Source organism: Haemaphysalis longicornis, unplaced genomic scaffold (genome assembly GCF_048455015.1).
Source record: "Haemaphysalis longicornis isolate Haplotype H1 unplaced genomic scaffold, Haemaphysalis longicornis Haplotype H1 scaffold_3, whole genome shotgun sequence".
NCBI classification, from domain to species: domain Eukaryota; kingdom Metazoa; phylum Arthropoda; class Arachnida; order Ixodida; family Ixodidae; genus Haemaphysalis; species Haemaphysalis longicornis.
The window spans coordinates 196,370,578-196,377,733 of NW_027526335.1; the positions used below are offsets into that span (position 1 = coordinate 196,370,578).

General features: G+C 44.7%; 1 long non-coding RNA gene across 1 annotated transcript; it reads right to left on the reverse strand.

The window, feature by feature from the left end:
* Positions 1–560: 560 nt before the first annotated feature.
* On the reverse strand, positions 561–6,151 carry LOC144173639 (uncharacterized). The gene is made up of 3 exons (XR_013323344.1): positions 5,981–6,151; positions 5,287–5,373; positions 561–1,109 (listed from the first exon to the last, which is right to left on the reverse strand). It is a non-coding gene; the product is annotated as an uncharacterized LOC144173639 (long non-coding RNA).
* Between the last annotated feature and the right edge of the window lie 1,005 nt (positions 6,152–7,156).

Sequence of the window (7,156 nt, forward strand, 5' to 3'; positions counted from 1 at the left end):
ATCCTACATAGTTCACTGGAAATTTTTAAAAGAAGAATTCAATAGCACCAGAACGATGTCAAAAAGGGCAATGTAAGCTGAAATGCCTTGGCGGATCATCACCTGGCTACTGACCACGTCATCAATTGGGATTCCGCAAGCATAATCGCATCAGAGAAGCGCCTGTCGACACGACTACTTTTAGAATCAGTGCATATTCAACCAACTAAAAACACGATTAACCGGTCGCGGGGTAATCTCCCCGAGATACACATTCGCACTCTGCGCCACCGAACCTATAAATAATCGAGACCTTTCACCCCCCTTTCAAAATGTCTTTATTTGTTTATTTGTTTTTGACCAGGCGAGTGCCTGCTTGTATTTCATCAACACCGAACTAACCCACCTGAATCACCACTTTATAGACATTGAGCAATTCTTTGAATTGGTTTATTGTAGCAAGCAACCACTTTATGGACATTAAGCAATTCTTTGAATTGGTTTATTGTAGCAAGCTGTCTTGTTTATTTCCTTATTTTTTTTCATTTCCTGTCTCATTTGAAATTGGGAGACCCGATAGCTTTTACTACGGGTCATGCACTGGTGACAACAAATATTTGATTTCACTTTAAACAATTTTGAGTTCTGTTTTATTGCTCACCAGCCAATGACCTGAAATATAAGAGGCTCTTAAAACATGTGCTGGCATTTCTTTCCTGCACTGTAGTACAACTCATCATGACTTTTATCATATTTTGTTCACAAATTGTAATATTTAGAAAGTATTCAGCTGAATGAAAACGTTATTTCAGAAGCATGCGCAATCAACAAGGCCTCAATGACTCTCCCCACGTGGTTCACTTGTTTCTGTCACAAATAACCTGATTGCAGCCACATTCCACCCAAGACGAAGGTAACATACCCTCTGGGATGATGAATATTTAAAATGCCTTACGAGTAAGTGCTCAGCACATGAAATTGTGGCATTAAAACAGAAGATCCGTCTGCGGCATCCTTCACTTGGGGTACCGCTTGATCACAAACTTCGAAAAGCTGAAAAATGCTCCATGCGCCGCTCCAGCCAGCCGAAACAATGGAGGACGCAAGTTGGTAGGTGGACCGTTGGCATCCTGCGATTGTGAAGATTTTTATTTAGTAGATGCTCTTCTTTTTGTACCATTGTTCATTTTTCCTTTAACAAGCAGCTGAACTCCTGCAGGTTCTACGAATCATACAAGCATAATAAAATGCAGCAATGCAGAACAATTGGCAGGTTACCTCAATTTTTCTTTTCTAGGAATGAAAACAATGTAGGTAATCTATACACAACTACAATCAAACCTTTCAATTTTTACCTACTTCACTCCTAACAAGCCCGCATACACGTTAGACATGTGAGAAAGCTGCTACATTTATGCCCACAAACTTAATCAGGCATCAGAAATCGGCAGGGAACGACGTGTTACCTTTAAATGGCACTTTTTTTGTTCAAAACACGTAAATGGGCGAGAAAGGCCCATAACGATGATTTCGTACCCTTATCTAGAATGGTTTTCAGGCAATGCTTACATCTCACTTCAGTACCTTCAGGTGGTGGAGATCTTTGAAAACTCATTGCGGGCAAGTGGGTTGTGTTCAAGCTCTCGTATCTTGCCAGCATATGCTGGATTCCAGCATTCCCAATTCAACGTGACGACTCGAATGTGGTGGATGCAAGAAAGAATAAGCACACACAAAGGGCGTAGCCGAGGGGGGGGGGGGTCCAGGTGCTCCCCCCCCCCCCTTCTTCATAATGTTTTATGCCAAGGCTGGGGTGCGGTTTAGGCAGCCTGAAAAACCGCATGAAGTTACCTGCAGTTTTAAGGACATTCTTGCTCACATAAAGCTGAAAACAAGGGCTATGTCAACGTCTGATCCCTGCGCCCGCTCCAGATGCTGTACCTGTCAATATATACAGCCCGGCTGCATTTCACGCCGGATACACCGACAAGCGCCGGGAACCTGCCGCGAGCCGATCAAAACAGCCCCACTGTTTCAATGGCGGATCAGCACGGCCGGGGAATGGCAGAACAGCAGGAAAACCCTCATATAGGCTTACATGTGGTCGGGAGCGTGTCATTCCTTGTTTTTACACTGGTACAACGTATAATCACATGACAGAGCATGTCGCTGTATTTTGTTCAGTCAACTATCAATCCTTGATATGTTTATTTTTCTACCGACATCGCATTTCATTGACTATTGCAGATCCATAATTTCTGCTGCATAAAAAGCATTGCTCTGCCCATGTTGTATTTCCTCCACATCAACAAAACTACACAATTCTCCTTATTGCGGAGCTTTGTTTTTTTGGCACTATTCCACTGTTTCCTTGACCTCCCTCTTGGTTAGAATCAGCATTCTGTATTTGCTTAACCGGAATTTTACTGAAGCCATGTCTGTTTCGATTTAACAGATAGAAATATAATGAAATTTAAGAAACGTGCAACAAGCTCAACATTCAACAGCAGTGCAATAAGGTGTTCTGCTTAGCGCAAGTTTACTACTCACGTTACTAGCACAAAAAATAACAAAAGGCGATTACTTAAGGACGAAGACGCACGTTTGCTAGCTTCACCGCCATAATATACGAATGCGCCGCATGTACAGTCCACTGCAATTCGATGGTTGTCGCGGGAAAGCTACTCTTTCAAACGAAGCAGGAAGAACACCAGCTTTAGCAAATATTCCATGCAAGTTTCGTTATCGTCGGCGTAATAAAGGGCAACCAAGTCCAAGTCTGTGCTTGATAACAACGAATGTACAGCTTGAAACCCAAAGGGTGGCAAGTCAGTCGTGCGGGCCATTGTTGTATCATGGAACAGCCAACAAGGGAGCGAAGAGTGCGAAATCTCGATTTTCATGGTTCCGAAACGAAACCGTGGGCTGGTGGCAAGCTTGGCCGCTCGATGCTGGCGCGATAACCTTCAAATCGTGCTCGACTGTACTTCATAGCTGACAAGAAAACTTAATAGTCCCTTTTCTAAAGGAGAATCTAAAACACGAGAATCTTGATAGCAAACATTCAGTGTTGGCCTCCACTTCCTCCCGACGAACTTCATGGACCGCGCGCCACTCACGAGCGCACTCATGATCACGCTCACGAGCGCGGGTCCGCCTAACCACCTGCTCTGCGGACGAATGATTCGCCCGTGGTCTGCTCATAGACCAGCGAACGGGAATTTAGGTGATCCTAATTATCATCACCATCTAAGCTCCTTAAAGGAGCCATGAAGAGAAAACACAAGTTTGGTTCATTCAAAAGATTGTCTCGTTAGAATCTTACTGACACCACTTTTAACGTAAACTTCGCTCAAATAAGCTACATAATTAGGAAAAACGGGAATGGTCATGCGACCCACCAGCTCATTTCCCGCAACCGAACCTATAATGTCACATGAGCTAAGCTCTGCGATTGGCGGAGGCTGGCAGAAACAGACGCTAATTAGGTAGAGCTTACAAACTAGACGAATGAGCGATTTGCGCTTAAATTTAGGGCAGATTCTTTACAAAGCAATAAGAATGATGGGACAAACAGTGGAAGTTACGAAAGCACATGTAAACATAGAAGTACTGATGCGTTCTGCTGTTCGTACTGCGCACAGCATGCTTGGTTTAGCTGCACAGCACTGCGGGGCTTGGGGTTGTCTCAGACGACACTGGCCGATTGACGCAAGCAACGGTGTCTTACGTGACCCCATTTGTCAAGCGAGCACTGTTTCAGGGAACGAATATTTTCTCCCAGAACAAAAACAAGCCAGATTTAAATGCGGGCAAAAACAAACCAAACGCTTGCCACGGTATGGTGGCGCCATCTAGGTTACAGAACGTTAAAAAAACGCGGGAACAAACCAACACCGCTATACAGGGTGGAGACAACCTTTGAACGGTCCCGTGCCGCCGCAATTGGGCCAACAGGCTCAACGCGTTATTCTTTTCGTTTCCCACGAGACCTAGCAACGCGAAACAGACAATATGATTAAAACTTCTTCAGTAAACCGCGTTGCGGCGATAATTTTAGCGCGGTTTTGACACAATGACTTGCTTCGGCGGCGAGCGAGCAACCGAAAATGGCGGCGCCAGCGTATACGTGTCTCTGTCCTGTACGGCGGATGCGTGAATGAAGGTACTCTAGGCTGCAGAGTGGTCGGTTCCTGTGATGTCATTTGGGACCACGAAAACGCACGATTGAGCGGGAAAATCAAAATTTTAACCTAAATTGTTTAATTTCTCAGTGAATAAAGCATCGTTTGTATCCAGACAAGCGCTGGGGGCACTATAAAACACGAAATCTTGCGAATAAAACCAACTTGCATTTTCTCTTCATGGCTCCTTTAAGGTGGGCTTTACAGTTAGCGTTGAGCATACACAAATCGCATGTTAAAGTCAGTTATTTCAAGCATCGTTTGCAAAACAACGCGCAAGATGCCTTGCCTACATATTTCCCCGTCCCATCTTTTGGTCGACCACGGCTCCCCCCCCCCCTCCCCCGAAAAAAAATATCCTTGCGCCTGGCAAACGCCCAATCAGGAGTACGTTCAGCATGCACGTCGGTTGTTTAAAAAAAAGGGTGTAATGTATTGCTCAGAAGACTCAATGCTTGCACGCATCTTGGAGCAGCAACGGCCTTGGCAGATGTGTTTGAGTGGTTTTCCTCTCTCATAACATCCACAGTGCTTTCAGGAAAAGCCCCAGGCCTAACAATTAGCATGTTCCAGTTAAGAATAATGCTGCGGATACTTTACATTTTTCAAATCTTTTTCTTTGTGGAAGGATGTTTCTTTATTGGCGGTACAGCACTAGCGTGCGTAAATCGCAGCCTTCAGAACCCCAATCAGGCCTGCTTAAATGGTACAGGCAGTTACATAACTATTTGAAAAAGTGGACTGCAAGGACTGTCAATTCACATGATAAACATCCAAAAAATAGCTGAAAACAGAACTGGTAAGGCTTTATCGAAGACTAAACTACAAAGGTAATAACATTTTTGTGTCACCACCTAAGAAATATGGCTTCACCGTAAACATGACTAACACCAGGAAGTTCGTATACATGGTGATTAACTGCTATGCCCACATTATGATTTTGGGTGAAACTTTGAGTTTTCCGAAATTAACAATAAAGGTTGCCATTGAGCGCCTACATGTTAGGTTTATTCATGAAACACCAATAATTGTTACGGGGGAGAGAACTTGTACATACAAGTGATCGAACAATATTCAAGTATGATAGCCCACTGTGCTACCAAAACTGTGTTTGAAAACTTACGTTCTGGCGGCCAAACACTGTTGACAATGCTTGTGGCTCTTGTCCGGTTGAATGGAGGGACGTGATGCGCTCATACCGTCCAGAGGTCTAAAACGGGATGACACATGATTACCACACATGCAAGAATGGAAATGATTAGGTGCACGAATGTTACGTCTCGGGCAACACAACATTCAGCCAAAATCACTGCCCGCGTACCGCGGCACCGTACACATGGTGAGGTGGCTCGCCGCAAACGCAACGAAGCTTGCGAGGCGCGCACATTCGCTCGCAAACGATTCTCCCTCGCAATTCCCAACACGGCACAAACGACTGCGGTGATCAACGAAGCCGAAAACGCTGCGCAGCACAGTTTAGAGGAGTAGCCGCCCGTGTTCTGATAAACTACGCGTGAGACGTGGTTCGCAGAGGTGAACTCTGAAGCTGTTCAATATAGTGCTGCGGAATGGGAACCGTTACTGAGTTACTGAGCGCCACGGCGTTACTGAGCGCCAGTGCGTTTAGCGCTCAAAACAAGCACCACAATCTTTCGCACATCGCCTTTCTAGAGACGAGCCCTCTAGGTTCAACCTCGCCAGTTCAGTTAAACAATTCACACACGCGTGCTCCTGTTAACGAATCCTTAAAGTGGCGATGACAGCTACAAACGACATCCAGTGACAAGAAAGGCGGCAAATGTGACGAGACAGCTTACCGAGAGGAGCCGACGCAGAAGAGCGAGCGACGTTCAGAGGCAAGCGCCAACGAAATTAGCCGTCTTCAGGTGGCAAAGTTGTTCTCAAATACTTCATCGTGAAGTCGAACACGACAGACACAACCGAAGACGACGAGGTGCCCAATTAATCATAATAACTGCGCTTGTTTAACCGCACACCACAGCAAACACGTAAACAATCGATGAAAGACGGGTCACGGCTCCATGGGTCACGGGGTATCTGTTCCGGAATCCGGCCACGCCGCCGCGCGCCGTACTCAGGGAATCGGCCGTTCGCAGGAGTTGCGTAAACAAATTAAAACGACAACAATAAATAATTGCCTCTTTTGCTGAATATATCATAATCTTTAGGTTTATTATTTATTGTGTGTATTATAATAAAGAAGCTTAGATATTTAAAGTTTACAAACACAAAACGCGAACTGAAGCTTTTGGCGCTCGATTTGAACGTTAAAAAAAGCAGCAGATAGTAAGATAACACTGCGAAATGAAATTTGGAAGTGTTCTAGTGTAAGTAATCGTATTATTATTTGGCGTCTGTTTATTTAGCGCCCGATTTCATGCCCCTACCTCCCCAACTTTTGTTTTCTTTTGATATCTGCCTTGTTCTCCAACGTTGTTTCTGCAGGAGAAACTATGTGGTCTGTTTATTGCATTTGTACACAATATTTACGGTCGCTAACAATAAGAATGGAATAAAATTGTGATTGCTAGTACGTTATAACTCCACTGAGTGACGAGAATGACTGTTGTCAGAGAGGGCTATGATTGCGCTGGTGGGGCAGGAGAGGAACAGGGAACGACGGAATGATGATACAGATGTCACAGTTCAAGGCTGTGCTGTGCTCCGTGCAAGGCTGTAGAAAACAAAAAGTGGGAGGGGGAGTGTTATTCTGTCGAAGTCGTAACAAGCAAGGGCTGATATTTTTTCCTGTTTCAACGTCGGTGCTGCCGTTGCTTTTTATTGAATTTGGCAGCCTTTTTTTTTTCGTTTGAACATTTTTGACGAGGTTGGGAGGATGGTGCAATGGGATGTCTTTTTGAAATTATGTTGCATGCATGGCCTCAATCAATGAAGAGCTGAACACCTTTCCCACACCCTTTCAACACCCTTCCTAAAAACAGGGTGTTGAGGTTGGTCAACACCCTTTTTTT